Below are 16878 nucleotides of genomic sequence, written 5' to 3'. Positions count from 1 at the left end.
AATTCAGTCTAAACAAGGGAGCAATGTAAGGATATGAAATGATAATATTAAAGTAAGGATAATATAAACTGATATTCTTTTCATATTTAAATTGTGCATATTATGATTATATAAAAATACCACAAGGTGTCACTGTTAGCTAAATTTTTCTCTTCTTACTATTCTTCGAACTTTTACAGCAGAAGCTAGTTACTTCTGTTACTCCTTATCCCTTTCTACTACGACGCTAAGAACTCCTAACAGCACACTGTATTCTTTAAATGAAATTATTTATTTAATTGGCACAGTATGGTGATTACTGGTGACCCTAAGGCTGGGGCGTAACAATATGTTGAGTTTGAAGTTTGCCTATGTGACCTTTCATTGGCAAATTATTAAGCTTTTAAGATTCATGGTAGTGCAAATAATACTAAATCTTCGAGCATATGTTTTAAAACCAATAATTACCTGGACTTGTGAATGAAATTCACCATTACATCAAGCATTAAAGGGGGTGGATTAGGGTTATTGGTCTTGTGATGGACTCTTTCCAGGGTGTGTGCTCGTAGCTGCTCTAAACCACAGAAATCAGAATAAGCAGCCTCTGTACCCTCTGGAGACACCCCTAACACCAATTTGGTAACCAGACGTTTTAAAATAGACAGAGTAAAAAGGTATGTATTTATGTTTATTTGCATTAATAACAATAATAAGAGGAAACAGTCTTTTGCTTCTTATTCTTTTTGTCATCGTTATTTTTTTCAATATTACAACATTGGCAAAGAATTCGCCTGCAGCACAATTTGGCCCAAAGTTGACGAGGAGAAAGGTGAGGGTCTTCCAAGTGAGAGGCACCCCCCCCAAAAGCTCACGTCACCGGCAGGCAGCTCGCTGTGACCACTGCCCTACATAAACAGCCTCGCAGCTGGGGGGCGCGGCTCCCAGAGGATCGGCGGGGAGGTTATATGGGGAAGTTATGTGCAATGTGTGAATGCATGGAGCTCCAGAGGACCGCTGTCAAAGCCCTCATCTTCATGGCCACGTTTCCAAGGAGTCTAAAGTTCTGTTCGCACAGCCGGCACTTTTCTGCCTGTCATTCGTCCACACACACACACACACACACACACACACACACACACACACACACACACATACACACACACTCACACACACACACACACACACACACACATGCACACACTCTCTCTCACACACACTCACACACACACTCACAAGCACACACACACACACACACATATACACATGTACACACTCTGTAGGGAACCTTGTGTTGCGCAATAAACAGATTATCTGATCCTTGCATTTACGTGGCCTGAAATCTGCAGTTGCAGACAATGAGTCTGATATTCTCTGCTGTAAACAGTTTGGGAAAGCCAGTTTTTACAGCTAAATAACCACAGGAATATGAAGAGTGTGTCTGAAAAAGTGCATGTTTAAGTGTGGTATGTAATCATATGGGTGTGCACCCTTAAAAATATGTCCGATATAGCATGTGAATGTGTATAAGAGAAGGCATACATGTGTGTATGGGCACAAGTTAAAGTGTGAGGTGCTAACATCTCTTTTTTAATGTACATGTGACTGTATGTGAGAATGAGAGCATCTGTAATCATCACAGAGAGAATCTGTAAGCATGTAACCGTGCGCCTGTGTGTGTGTGTGTGTGTGTGTATGTGTGTAGTACTGAGTGTGACTGTGATTGTGTGTGCATGTGTTCTGGGACATTCAATCCCTCGCTCGCCGCACGCCACGCTTGCTCGCAGGTGGTCTGTCTGCGCTCGGGGGCCAGCAGCAGATTTAATATTTCATAGGAACGCAGCGCACCCTGGACGCCATCATTGAGTCCACATGGCAGGCCGGAAACCGCCTCTGTGAACACTTGGCTGAAATATGCTGCCTGCTAGCACCCCCCCCACAAGCTGCACACTCTCTGGGCCTCACAATTACAAGCAAGCCATGCAGCTACAGATGTTGGCAGCTGTCTTTAACCCTTCACGTTCAGCATTTCGGTTATTATCTTAGCCTTTCCTCACTCTGAGAACAGGTCCCAGTGCACAGGGACTGGAAGCAGGCAGGAAGGCAGTGACAGGACAATTTGCAAAGCTGTGCACTTTCTGAAACGAAGAAAATCAGTTATGTACCTCCCTGGCAAAAGGTCCTCAGAACAAATGGATGGATGCTTAGTGGGCCAACTTCTAATGGTATGGTTTAACTCCTCAGCTTTGCAAGGGAATTCTTTTGAATACCCTGTCAACAGGAGGCACAGGCAAAAAACTTCCATGGTACAGCAAAGCAATATCCAGTACAGAATGGTAAAAAATAGCAACAGTTTGCAGAAGTAAATTCAGTGGATTCCACTCCAAATGCAGAGACCTGTGTTGTTGTTTGCATGAACCTGCACATTGCGCAACATGTACATCTGCTTGCGGCTTTTGCACTGAACAAGAGTAGGAACTTACCAAATACCGACAGTATTTAACATGGTCAGACTCAATTTACGCTGGAATCAAATGCAGAACTGGGCATCTTGAAGCTGTTAGGAAACTATTCCGGATCTTAAACAGACTAAGGAGACTGTGTACATTTCCTAATTGCACATGTCAATTTATGCACAAATACCTTGCTTAGTCAAGCTCATTTACATGTTCCGCTTTTGCAGCACTGAGGTCCTCAGAACTGGCCTCACAGCATGGAAGCAGTGTGCCAATTGTCTTTCAGCTGTGCAGGGATGAAAACACTGATTGAAAACAAAGATTGTAACTAACAGGACATACAGTTTTTATTAAAAGACACAAGCGCATTGATTTACTTTCTACTTCGTATTTATTTAGGAGAAAGTCAAGTATGTATTCAGCCAGGATTTTGCTTGAGAATTGAAAGCAAAAGGATCGAAATGGATGATTTAGGATCTGACCCATGCAGTTCAGGTCTAACAAAAACACCAAAGGAACTGTACACATCTGTTGTCTCTTTGCTCAATGCCTCCCGCAGGACGCTTCATAAAACACGAAATAATAATGCACCATTCAGCACCAATAACCAAAACAAGCAAGAGCCTTACGTGTTGAGAACTGGCAGCAATGGTAAGGAGCAGGGCTTGTAACCAAAAGGTTGCTAGTTCAATTCCCTGCTGGGGGCACTGCTGCTGTACCCTTGAGCAAGGTACTTAACCCACAACTGCCTCTGTAAATATCCAGCTGTATAAATGGATAAAGTGTAAGAATTGTAACCTGCGTTAAGTTGCTCTAGATAAGAGCGTCTGCAAAATGGCAGTGACGTTATGTGATGAGAACTGCCGGACCCTCTGCCGCGCGGCCCTGTTCAGGGCTTCACACCCAGAAGGGCCTGGCGCTCTCACGGTTAAGGTCTTCAGTGAGCTCCCTCTCCCTCAGACCCAGGTCTGCAACTGCGTGCTGTGAGGTTGTGTAAGTTCTTGCTCAGCTTACATGATCTGCAGGGGCAGCGTGGCCAAAACAAGCAGGTGTTTGCTGATCCTGCAGCTCACTGTTCCCCTGCCAGGGATCCCACCGCATTCATGTGCTTTTATAATTAGGGAAGTTATCACAGTTTTGGCATGGGCGCCGCTGTTTTTTTTTTCTTCTTCTTCTTCTTCTTCTTCTTCTTTTCGGCCCGTCAGTTGCTCATGCAGCTGAAGGCTCGCAGCTGTGTGTGCGCTCTCTCTCACATGGGCCGGGGCGAAACGGGCTGACCTCCATGGCCAGCGCCATGCATGAGGTATGTGGGGAGCAGGCTGTGTTTGATCCCTTACACAGACGATTAATAACCACATTGCAGCCTCGCGCCCACTGGAGCTGTACAGTACAATATGCTTTTTCTATAACAGAAGGTAGGACTGATTAGAGAAGCTGCAAGACAATGATGTCCTTTGTGGTTGAGGTTAGACAGCCTTCTTGGATCATTGTAGTAGGCTTTGGTCTACAGTAGCATTGAAGTCTTTTTTTCTAGCAGTCCTAGCAGGGAGGGAGCAGTGTTTTCTGAGAAATGGATTTCACTCACAGAAACACTGACATTGGGAGGCACCTGTCTGGACTATACCTCAAACAGCAATTCTCAGTGGAAGAGAGCATGGTTTTCCCACTTATGAGAGCCACTAGGGGGCAGCACATTCAAGGGATTTAGACTATGGTTCCCACATCATAATGCAACATTTCATTCTCATACTCCAAAAAATGGCACAGGCAGGTCACTCAGTACAAATCCACTGCAGTCCCTGCAGCACAGTCTGCTTGAAAGCAGGGCTGTGTGAAAAGTTATGAGATGAGGTCCGAGCGGCCCGCTGCGCGAGAGAGCACAGCCAGGCATGTCCACTCTTGCAAGGGCCGCTCTGTTTTCAGAGGAACTACAAGAGCGATGGAGAGATAGAGTCAGGAGAGAAAGAGAGAGGAAAAAAGGGAGAGAGCAGAACAAGAGAGGGGGAGAGAGTGGAGAGTCTGGTGGCCACATGTCCCCCCTCTGCTCTCCTCATGGTTATTACTGGGTAGGGTTTCATGGTAAACAACCATGGAGAGGCTGGAAATAAGCCCTCTCCAAACACAGGGGCAGGGTGGTGGGGACAGGAGCAAGCCCTGAGACCCCCACAGCTCCAACCTCTGTCTGCTTCTCTTCAGCACAAGTCACATGGGCATCCAACACCCCCAACACACACACACACACGCACGCGCACACACACACACACACACACACACATGCAGACACACACACGCACACACACACACACACACACGCACACACACACACGCACACACGCACACACACACAGACATGCGCGCTCGCACACGCACACACACACAGACACACACGCACACACACACACACACACGCACGCGCACACACACACACGCAAGCACACACACGCACACTTCTCTCAGTAACATTGAATGAACACACTACCTTTAAATGTTACAGTCATAGCACATAATGGGAAAAACATGCATTACTTTGGCCAATTTCATGAATGCCTAGATATTTTATCGTATGTTTATCCCTCAACTTCGCATTAGTATTCATTGCTTATTTCCAAGAGCAATGTCTTTGCAAATAAATCCACGTTTAGAATTGTTTTTCTCTGAGTGTTTATGATTAAAAACTCTGATTAAAAAAAAACTCTGAAACTATGATTAAAAATTGCAGTGGTTATTAATTTCAGTCATTTATAAACATCTACAAGGTAGGTGCTATGAAATCCTACAGTTCATTAAAAGCCAGTGAAAGCAGGTGAAGAGATTGTGCATTGTTGACTGTCTGTTGAAAAAAACCCTCCCCCTCTAAAAGACATCTTTCCAAAGAGTAGCCAAATTATGACCCACATCAAACAGGCAGCGTGTATTCATCTGTCAGCAATGAAGAGCTATTACTGTACTACAGCACTACTGTTAGGCCCGAGGGGGAGTCCTGTCAATTTATTCAGTTTAACTTTACCCACGCAGCAGGACCCAAGAGCTGTGCAGCTCCCAAACTCCTACTGTACACTCCACCCAATCTGCAGCTTAACGCCACACTTGGAGTTTGAGCGTGTGTGTGTGTGTTTGCAAGAAAGGAGAGGGGCATAGGGCCATAACTGGATGAACTCTATTAGAACTCTTTAAGAATGTCTCAGGCAGAAAAGAGTAACTTCACTGGAAACACTTAGCCGTTTATTCTACAAGGCAAATAAATCCAGCAACTGGTTGCTGAAAATAACAAGTAGAAGAGTGAATTAATGTTTTTGATCACCAGATTTAGCAGAAAACACTCTTCTGTGGACTGTGGATGACAGCAAGCTCCTGAGCAATGGGAGTGGTTTTCTGGGTACCGCTCGCACTCGTTCAGAAGCAGGTGACCATCACAAGGGCCAGCCCCGAATAGCTAGCTGCTGGAGAGAGGTGAACCTGTCCGTCATCTGTCAGAAACACATCTACCCCAGCTGACATCAATATTACCCATAAGCCTGCGCCGAGCACGCATGTTTTGATTGCTGACGGGCATGTCAGGAGTCAAGTAGAGCCTCTTAAAATGTGGCTCAGGGGTCAGAGGTCACCCACTAATGAGTAAAAGCTTTTCTTTTGTGAGCTGGGAGGGGCAAGGAAATGGCTGTTTCTGTGGGGGCACCCTCCTTCAGAGGAATGTGTGAGGGGACGGGCGGTGGCAGGGGGTGACAGGGTGATGGGGTGAGCAGGAAGTGGGGTAAGGGAGAGGGAGAGGGGAATTCTCAGGTGAGGCAGCGTTAATAATAACAGCCTTTGCCATCGGTTCCACCGCAAAATGCAGCGGGGGTGAGGCCTTCGTGCTCCTCCGAAACATGGCAGCCCTGTACGAGAGTCCCGCTATGTCTGAGGCTTGGTTTATGTGAATGGAGAGGAACCACCTCTCAGCTGTTTGTCAGCCTGAGAATTTGTCAGACGAGTATTATTGCCCTTTTGACCCTCCGCTTGTCTGTGTGCGTTGTCGGGAGCTCTGCGCCCCCCGTTTTGGCTGCCTCCACCGTGGCCCGTCCCCCGGCCCGCAAACCTGGGTGATCCCCACCACAGTGGACGAGGTTGTCTCCAAATCTGATTTACACTAACCTCACTCTGACGCACTCCTGATTCAATCACCCCTAATGCGATTTGGTCCCACTGTCTTTGATGCCGCTTCATTCCTGGCCGTTCCTGTGGACTGCAGGAATTCTTTCAAAGCGCAGTGCGTGCAACTCGGAAAAGGCCAGACGCTGTGACCCTGACATGCTGAAATTGATTCACAGAGAGCTCCCAGCGCCCCTCTGTCTTGGTGGGTCCGCAGCAGTATATTATGTTTGGTAGGAGAGGGAGAAGAAAGGCCCTCTATGCTGGAGGGTTAACCTTTAGCGCCACACTGCTGCGGCCAGCTCTGAGGCGCTCTTTGTTCCCGCCGTCTGATCTGGCCCCTCTTTGGGTCGGGACCGTTTGAAGCCGCCTGACGGCCCCTTCGGTGCACACCAGGAAACGTTTGTTTCTGCATTTTGTGAATTCCTCCAGATGTTGTCATATTTTCTGTGGAAGCATGTTCCAATTAGCGATGGGTAAACTGTTGATTTAAAAGAAACTAAAGCAAACACTTTCAGGCCAGCTCCGCTCCTCCTGGTCCTCCGGCCCACACGTTGCATGGCTGCGGAGCCTCCCAACCGCCGACGCTGAGCACGCTTATCCACAGCCTCCTCTTACTGGAGCTCCTTTCTCTGTGTAGATCACTGTATTGTGTGTGTGTGTTTGTGTGTGTGAACCTTTCAGTAGTACATAGGTAGCACACAGTGTTAATTCCGCATCCCCTGCCACACCTTTGGGTAACAAGGCAGGATTGCGTTGTGTACTGTTCTCCTGCTAGGCTCCAGTGTTCTCCACTCTGTATCACTGAGCCTGGTCCGTACTGAAGCATTCTTAGTGTACCCTATTCAGCCCTGGGCAAATTAATAACGGAAGGGTACTTAGTTAGGACAACTAGGAATTCATTCACTCCTCAGTCTCAATATTGCCCCTGACCCACTTATGCATGCGTCCTCATTGAGCAGCCTGTTACTGACAGAAAGTAGTGTAATGTTTGCCATTTACCCTGTAATTATGTTTTATTACACTTAAAATAAACCCTTGGTTTTTCATGCCAGGGTTTTTAAAGATTTACGGTTTTAAGATTTACTCAAGATCAACTTATCCAGTATTTCAAATGTCTTATCGAAAAAAGAACTGAATAGCCTGTGATTGTAAATACCTGGATGTGAAAGACAAAAAAACATCAAGGAATTTCTATTCATTCTGAAGTCAATGGTGTTAGATACAATGAACAACCAGCCCCTCAGGAAACGTCAGAATAAAAATACCTGCATGGACTGTTTCCGCAGAACCAGAACAATGGGTGCCGGCCGATCCTGACCCGTCTTCATCAGACCGCTTATCTCGGTGTAATTGTCTGTCATCTTTTTTATCTTCCGCAGTAAGGTTTAGCCAGGGCCCTCCAAATGATGCTCCCTAACCTCTAATGTTGCGGAGCCAGAAGCGCAAAAAATCTCCAGCTCATCCAGCTGACAGTGTGATCAAAGGCGATAAAAATCTTTTTAATTTTCCCAGGAGTTTTTTTTTTTTTGCTTTTCTCCCCTCTGCCTCTCTGCTTTATGCACTGCTACCTGCTCTTGTCCAAGGCAGATGGGAGAGCTCAGGCCCGAGTGTTTTCATGGTTTTGTGGAGTTGTCAGCTCCCCTCAGCCGCCAGAAGGAGCCGTTCAAAGGGCCTGTGCCGAAGGGGAAAGCAAATCTCTATGAAATGAAGGACAATCATTTCTAAAACGAGCCCTTTCATTAATCTTCTGTAATTGCATATACACATATATTAGAGGTGGAGCTTGATCTGAGCCTCCGCTGGGCAGCTGTGTCCTCTATAAATGCTTTCTGGTGTCTCACGGTGATGAAGAGCTTTGACCCCCTCTTCTGAAGGAGAATCACTGATGTCACAAATAAGTCTCGCGTTGTCCTGGCAACGCCTGAGTGGACAGAGGTGAGCGAGTGTGCTCCAAAGACCCCTCTCTATGCTCCAGCCAAAGTGCTCTTAAATGTGAGCTCCACCCAGTGAGACACACAATCCTGAATGATAGTGTATTGTGTGCGTGCGTGCGTGTGTGTGTGCGTGCGTGTGTGTGTGTGTGTGCATCCGTGCGTTTGTGCGTGCGCGCGTGTGTGTACGTGCATGCGTGTGTGTATGTGTGCCTGTGCGTGTGTGTGCGTGCTGGGGTCTTTGTGTTGGCAGGTGTGTGCATGCTGCAAAGGCAAATGCGTGTTCCCATGTCTCCCACGTTAAAGGAATTTCAATCTCCTTCTACTCCTGGAGAGCCACACTTGAGTTGTGACCTCATTCGCAAGCCGAGCACCTGTGGAGTGCAAACAATTATCCTATTAGTGCTGAGAGCCCCCTCCCTGCTGCCCCACGCCCACTCCCAAGAGGGCTTTGTTGCTCCCAGCTTCCCACATCTGAGGCTGCGGAGTGGGCCGGGAGGCGGGGCCGCAGTCCGGGGGGATGGAGATCAATGCTCCCTTCCTCGGTTGACAGCGCTCAGACAAAAAAGCCTTTTCAGACAGACGGTCCACCCCTTACACACCTGGACGGCGAGAGGAATCACAGGGAGACGTGCGGCGCTTCAAAGCCGACGTGCCACCTGGGCCAAGCGAGGGGCATACTTACAGTACACTGGGGGGACAGCATCAATGGCTGTCTCCGAAAGAGCCCCACCCCGCCCTGCCACTCCCCCCCGCGAGGAATCGATTAACCAAACGGCCCCCGCCTCGTTCCGGATCGTTAGACGTTAACGTTTCTCTTCGGCGCTCCCTCCGTGGAGGTACGACTGGCTCCCTCTTCTCCACCCCCCCACCTCCACCCCTCCGCCTTGCTCCTAATCCATGACCCCATCGCTGTGGCTGGGAACTTCACTGTAATGCTGCTGTAGGAGCTGTTTGAAGCCAGCTGTCACAACCTGACAGGCTGTTGTTTTAGAGGCCTTTGGTATGGCCAAGGGGCCGAGGGGAGAAAAACAGCACCAGGAATGTGTACAAGTCAGGACCCAACAGTAAATCCTTCGTCCGTTTCCTTTCTCCCACCACAGACGCACAGGGGAGGATTTTTTTTGGGGTTTTGGGGGGGGCTGTGGGGGGGGGGGGGGGGGGGGACATGGGAGCAGCCCGTCTGCAGGATCAGGGAATGTGTCGTGTGGACACTTCGATGGTTAATCAAACACACACGCACAATCTCACACATTATCTGCTCAAAGTGCATGGAAAAAAAAAAGGTATCTTGATGCATGCTGGGAGCTCAGTGCTCTCGCACACCTACACAGTCTCGTATCCACCCCCCACGCCCAGGGGCGAGACTCTTGAAACAGAAACAAAACCATTTGTAACAAGCCTGAGTTGTCAAGGCACTGAGGACGTGGAAAGTGTCAGGACGGCGAAGTTTCTCTCCGCTCCGTCTCTGACAGACTCGACACACACCAAAGCCATGTTCTGTGACCCCAAAGGTCTGTTAAGAGCTAAACACCAATATATCACCATCTCTAACACTGTGATCACCCTTTCTCTGCTTTGAACTGAACACGGTTCAACTAGAAAACTACTGGTGCCCTATAGGGATATATACAGCAACGCTGAAAATCACCAGAAACTATGTGGTGAAATTTTATGAGGCTCTCTACGGAAAACTCAACAGATGTTTAAGGGGTTTTTTATATTTTAGATAATTTTGTGGGTTTCTCTCTGTGATACAGTATATTTCAGTCTCTGGTTTTATAGTTGAATATCGAATTACTAAATGCTCGAGTGCTGCCAATGCGCTATTCTGCCAAACATTATTGTGGCTATGATCTGCATTCATAAAATAACATTGGACCTTTAATTTGAAGACCGGGGCTGTAAATCACATCTCATAATAAATGCTGCCTGAGGTCCAGCAAATGATTACGTGCCTCAGCTAACCATAAACAAGCCCAGAGAAAAGGTTCTCAAGACAACCCGAAATAAATCACGCGGCCTAATGTCATACCAAAGGCCGGGAACATCTGACCCCTTTACGCCGTCCCTGGAGCTTGCGAGCGCAAACGCGAGTGCTGAGCAAAAGCAGAAGCGGGGGAAACGTGCGGGGCGAAGCGCGAGCGGCCGGTCGGCGTGTTCCGCCGCCGAAGCTGGGACCTGGAGAATGCCACAAGCTGGCTTGGTCCACGTTTGGGTTCTTCTGGAGAGCGGTATCTGTAGCGACGGGATATCAAAGCGTTTTTTTTTTTTTTTTTTTTTTTTTTTTGCGCGGCCGATTCAGCTGCCTCTGTGTCACCGCAGACTTGTGGGGGTGGGCAGGGGTTTGAGGACTTTCGGCATGGGGACGCCTGACACCACAGGAAACGGGGATCAGAACACCCTCTCCACGAGCGCGCTCCACATTCTTTCCTGTCAACCCCAAATGACATCCAGGACTTAGAGGAGTAACAACCACACTCTCCAAACATCCCCTCTGCCCCCCTCCTCCAACCAACCAGCCCACAGTCTCCTTTCAAACTGTGCAACTGGAGCTCCACGTATTTCCAATGCACATAATATGTAGAACATATGCCGTTATTTATAATACATGTAATACTTTTTACAGCTATGTAGAACAGGAAACAGGCTAAGAAAGTAAGATGCAATGTTTCTTCAAATGAATATACAAGTGTACTTTTACAAAAATACAAAACAAAATGAGACAATCGTGACAGTGCAGCTCACAACAGTGGATTACTGAAGTGCCTCAGACAGAGAACACCTGACTATTCTGGAATACTTCCATTATGACTTGATTCCATTGTCAAAACGCAATCCAGTTGGCTAAGTAACAGTTAGCTATATCTGAGTGAAAACAAAGCCCCAAACTATTTATCTGTATTAATATTTCTTTGCTTAGAAGATATTCAGAGCCACACACAGGGACCAATCATGTACAAGCCTTTGCTTAGTGGTCCTGTGTCTTAGCCAGGATTGAGAACTGTGAACCAGTGGTCAGTACCAAATCCACTGCCCCGTTCTGTTGCCCCTTGCCCGGTCCAAAAGCATGGCCCCTCATTGCTCTCTCTGCTCTCCACTCTGGGGCCTGGGGGGAGCTAAATGCACCCCAGGAAATATAACCCTTCTCTCGTTCGCGCTGCACTACTTGACAGATAATATTTTGCTGAATCTGTGTCTGTAATCCGCACTTCCACACCGGGATCCCATTACATTTGTCTTGAGTGGCCCAGCTGTTCAAACACGGTGATTAATTAAAGGAATTCTGTTTGTAAAACAATCCTCACCTCTCCTCTCCGGGCCCAGCCTGTAAGTGCTTGGCATTATTAAGAGCTGGGGAGTCTGATCGGTCAGTCTCCTTGCATTAAGGGTGATTCTCCCAGAGGTATCCCACATTAGCAAGACAAACATTTCGGAGGGGAGTTGAACCACTCCAGGAAGTAGGAAATGGGGGGGGGGTGGTGGTGGTGGTGGTCGGGGGGGGGGGGGGGGTGTTGTTTTATTACACCGTGCTGGAGCAGGTGAGCTCTCATGTTGCTGATTTCGAGCGGGGCGCTGTCTCTCGGAGCTCTGCAGGTGCTTACTATTCATCACGCCGAGACAGACGCTTAAAATCCCATTAGAACGCGGCGCGCCGTGACCCCACTCGTTCACGCCACCTCGCTGTATTGGGCCGGGGGTCACATGTGCTGCTCCGCTGGCACCGCGGCGGCGCAGGCTGCGTTTCCACGCACTGACACAGCTGTTCCATTCCGCACTCGAGAAGGAGAAGCGAGACAAACGTCTGCACAGCGCATTAGCCGCTCAGGCCTAAACTAAATAACAGAGGAGCCCATGTTGCTGAGCTGTAAATGCTAAGCTGATCCCACTTCAACTGAACGAATATGATCGCATAGAGCTACTTACGTTCAGTCACAGTGAGAACGCGCTGGGTGGTGACAGTGTGCTCCGGCTACACTTTTGTGAGGGTGCAAAGCCCCTCTCACGCGTGTCCATCTCCCTAGGGGGGGGTTGGACCAGATTGGCTAACAGGAGGCTGACCTGCTTCGGAGTGAGCCCTGGATCCAGCCGATGACAGGATGTTTACTAGTGAAACTTGGCTGGCTGTGATACACTCTGCCGCCCACTTCTTTCGTACAGCATCAAGGGCCAGTGAGGGACACAGAACCTAAGAAAGAGCCAGTAGGAGATGAGAAATGTTTGAAAGGCCTACTTTTTCAACCCCCCGGAGGAGGAATTTCAAGAAAGGACATCCGTGTCTCATGTTAACACAATGGCAGCGAGTGTGGGAAAGAATTAGCCAGAAAACGAAAAGCACCCGGGATTTCAAACGATTAGTTGCTTGCGGTAATTGACTTGATCTTTCCAGGCTGTCTGTTGAAATCCACTCTTATTTCCTCACCATGCGCGGAGCAAAGGAGCAACCTGTGAAGCCGGTCCTAAGCTGACAGCTGCTGATGTGGAGAGGTGGAGCTTGCGGCGGAATTACAGCGCTCCTGAGCAGCTTACTGCGGCCTGGCTCTTCCGCACCGGATTCCTGGACTCCCGGATTCCTGGCCGGTATTAGATGACTAGAAGCGGAAATCCCCTCTCTGTGGCCACTGGAGTTTGTTTTTTTTTTTAGTGAGCCCGAGATGGGTGGCATTCCAAGGCCTCCCTCCTCCAAATGCCCAGGGGGTAATTGTTAGCGCTGCCTTCATGCCCAGTTGGCATCATGTGGAAGGACTCCAGTGTTAACAAATTGTGTCTGCTGCCCTTTGCACACGGCCAACGCTAAGCAGCTGAAGGCGTTTTGCCACATAAACGGTTGTAAAGGGCCTTCCTGTGCAGTCGTGATTGCATGGAGAAAACCCTTTGGCCCTTTGGCAACTGCTGCGCAAATGTTTCACAAATGACAAACATCCTCAGCAAGACTTAATTCTCAAAATAAGCTAAGAATATAATAATTTGGGTTTATCGCAACAAACAATTTTGGCTGTCCTTAGGAAAACATATTTTCATCTCATCATCTGATTGTTGAGTGTTGATTTGCCCCCACTGTTCGGTTCTGGACAGTCCCTCTGGATGAAGCTGTGGAGGGAAAAAACATCCAGTGCTGAAGCAGCTAAGTGCCCTGGCCAATCCCAGCTGCACCTGTGATGACAGCCATTCACACACAGAGCGCACACCGTGCAGCGTGACGTGCAAGAGGAGAGAGCGGGAGAGTAACACTAAGTGTTCCTCTTAACCTGCAAATCCCGACAGGGCCTAGATAGTCGCCCAGAAACATCCACCCCAGCTTACCCCCAAGGATCCAGGGGAGGGAGGGCAGTGTTCCCGAGACCCCTGCTTCCTGTGCCCCTCCCCACCCCCCACCCCCCCACCTCCCCCTCAAACCCCGCACATTCCGCAGTGCGTTTCTTCCATGCAAGATGTTGTTTTAAATCATAATAGTAACCAGGCCGTAATCACATTATTGCACACATGGTGATTTTGACAAGTAGACAGAGTCATGTGCTGGAGATTTGGCAGGGCTTGTGCCTGGTCCCCCAGCTGTGAGCTCATTCTCCTGACAATGCACTGTACCATTCTCATTATTATTGTTTCTGGGGATGTCAGATCTGTTAGAGCTAACAAACCTGTGAACGTTATACCTGTACATATGAGAGTTTGAATGACGGTGTGTGTGTGTGTGTGTTTATACGCATGTATGTGTTTGTGCTTGTGTGTTTGTGTGTGTGTGTGTGTGTGTGTGTGTGTGTGTGTGTGTAAAGACTGAGAAAATTATAAATATTCCATAATCTATTTTAACTCCTACTGTATTTTTGTGTCGTTCTGCCTTTACTGTATTATCTATAAGACATGCTGCCTTTTTTGTCAAAAAACATCCGAGACACAGACTCCCCTTAGAGGCTTTCACAAGGCTAGTCTTGTAGAGCACTCACCAGGGAAAGCTCTTTTCTTGAGCTATCTCACATTTTCTCCAGTGTTACACGTTGTTTTAGCTAGTCCTGCCCCAGCCTCTTGATTCTGACAGGAAGCAGTAAGTGTAAGTGACAGAGCCTGAGTGCTGGAGCTCACTGGCGATGAGTGGCCTCAGCTGTGCAGAAGACATTTTCTGATCCAAATGCTTTCCTCAGCATCTCCACGCCGCCTGCGTCAACTGGCAGCTCCTCCCCGCAGCGAGCACGAGGTCCGCGCTGAACTGGGTCAGGAGAGGGCCTGCGTCTGCCCCGGCGGTAGGGCACCGCCCCCAGAGCATGCGGCCCCGGGACAGACACGCACGCGATCCTCGCTTCCACCCAAAACAGCTGCGTGTGTGTCGTGACCGTGATTTGACAAGGATATTCACATGTCGATGCCGTCAGGACTAAAGAAGCAGGAGAATTAAATCAGCTCAGAGCCTCCACGCCTCGTAATAACGTGAGATCGGGAAGAGGCCGGAGCTGAGGCTTTTGCCCGTTTTTTTTTTTCTTTCTTTCTTTCTTTCTTTTTTTTTCTTTTGAGGTGTGGCTGCGCTTACTAGTGCACCGCTAACGAGATCAGGCTGGAGCGAGGCCCTCGGCCAGCTGTGTGCCTGAAGGGGAGCTCAGACTGTGCTCAACAGACAAACAGACAGAAAGACAGAGCGCCCCGCTCTCAGCCCGAGCGGCCGCTCGAGACCGCGAGCATTGTCTCTGTGTTTTATTTGTTGCAGTTTCTGGCCACTGATTTATATTTGGCAGGGAGGATTCTGGGATTTTTTCCCCTCCCCAGATCCCTGGAGGTTCCCTCAGTATTGTCTGGATGTGCTGTGGTGCTGGTTTCTGGGATCCAAGAGAGGAATACCTACTAAATAAAGAAAGCAGATGTACTGAAATCTCAGAGCTCTGCAAAAACACCTCGTTCCTCAAGTCTACCACAGGAGTAACAGGCAATGTGTTTCTTATTTTGACAACTGCTAATTGATAGGCTATATCTGAATGAAAGATATTTGAATTGACAGCTACAAAATGATAAAGAAACTACCTTATACATTACATTACATTCATTTAGTAGATGCTCTTATCCAGAGCAATTTATACACAAGGATATATGCAAAGAAAATGTGTAAAAGGTGTATTTTGAAATAATTTTTGTCTCAGGGTTGACTCGCTGTGAATTTTTTAAACCGTATTCAAAGGTGTCTCAAAGACTTGATTTTGGTTTATAGTGCAATGGTCAAAACAGCAGATAAAGAGCACACTCCAGGAATCCGTGGAATGGGTTTTGTTTGACTTCTCCTTCAAGGAGAAATATATTGTGACGATTGTTGGAAATATGATGCCCACGTTTGCCTCACATCTCTGCGGATACCAAAAGAGCCGAACCTTCAGATCCGCTATCTCCCTTAATAACTTCACAGATAAGGGCTGCGCTGTTGGCACGCCGGAGTCTATGAAGAGTCTGTAATGCCCTGCCGCGGATAATGTTATCTTGTCTTTTCCGCGGGATTGCTGCACAGTATGTGGTTAATCTGTGATAAGGCATAAAACTTCTCTGAGGTATCGTGATAAGTCTTGAATTACATCTCCTTATCAGCGCATGTGGGTTTCTTTGCTCTGATCCAAATTGTGCATTAATGTCAGGAGGGGGAAGGGGATCATCATTGGCAGCTGGCAGGAGAAGCAGACTTGGTGCTACATAGACGTACCTGTAATTCATGTTGGTAATAAATACAGCACGGAGACTGCTGTAATTGTTCACCAAAGACTACGACTGGTCCCTGGAGTCGCATGTGCTAAGCCACACCAGTGGGGATGCAGACAGAGGCCATCCTGTAACAGCAGAGTGGGTGGAAAACACCAGGGACGATAATAATGCAAAGCGCTTTTCAAATGCTTTTAGCCCTGCTGGATGTAAGGGACAGATAACCCCCCTTATCTACTGTAGAGCTGGAACTAAAGTTGGCTGCCCCTGTGCAGCACAGCTGCATTTCCACTGCACTACCCACAACTGGAGCCGTAGCACACAAGTGACTGCCTGCGCTTCCTCAGCGGCACAGGCCTGAATCCTTCCTGAAAAACAGGCTCTGTTTTACCTCAGTATACTTTTGTTTTCTCTCTGTGATTGGCAATGGTGGCATTTCTCCCTCCTGTGTCTGCGTCCTCTGATTTCAGTGCCAAAGCCAGTGCAGTGTTGTTAAGCAGTTTGCTGACACACACCTCACTCGTAAGCAGGCCAGCCCAATTAAGCCAGCAAAATAAGATGGCACTGGAATCATGGAAAACCCTGCAGAACCAGAACTAAGTGACTCAACTCATTTCTATAAAGGACAGGGAGTGAGAGAGGGATTGAATAAGCACAGATACACACAAACTGTCATGCATGTGCACACAATGGTAACAGCCCTAGAGTTCTGCTTG

This window comes from Megalops cyprinoides, chromosome 12, assembly GCF_013368585.1.
Source record: "Megalops cyprinoides isolate fMegCyp1 chromosome 12, fMegCyp1.pri, whole genome shotgun sequence".
Taxonomy (NCBI): domain Eukaryota; kingdom Metazoa; phylum Chordata; class Actinopteri; order Elopiformes; family Megalopidae; genus Megalops; species Megalops cyprinoides.
The sequence above is the reverse complement of the archived record's forward strand: the minus strand, read 5'-3'. Positions refer to the sequence as shown.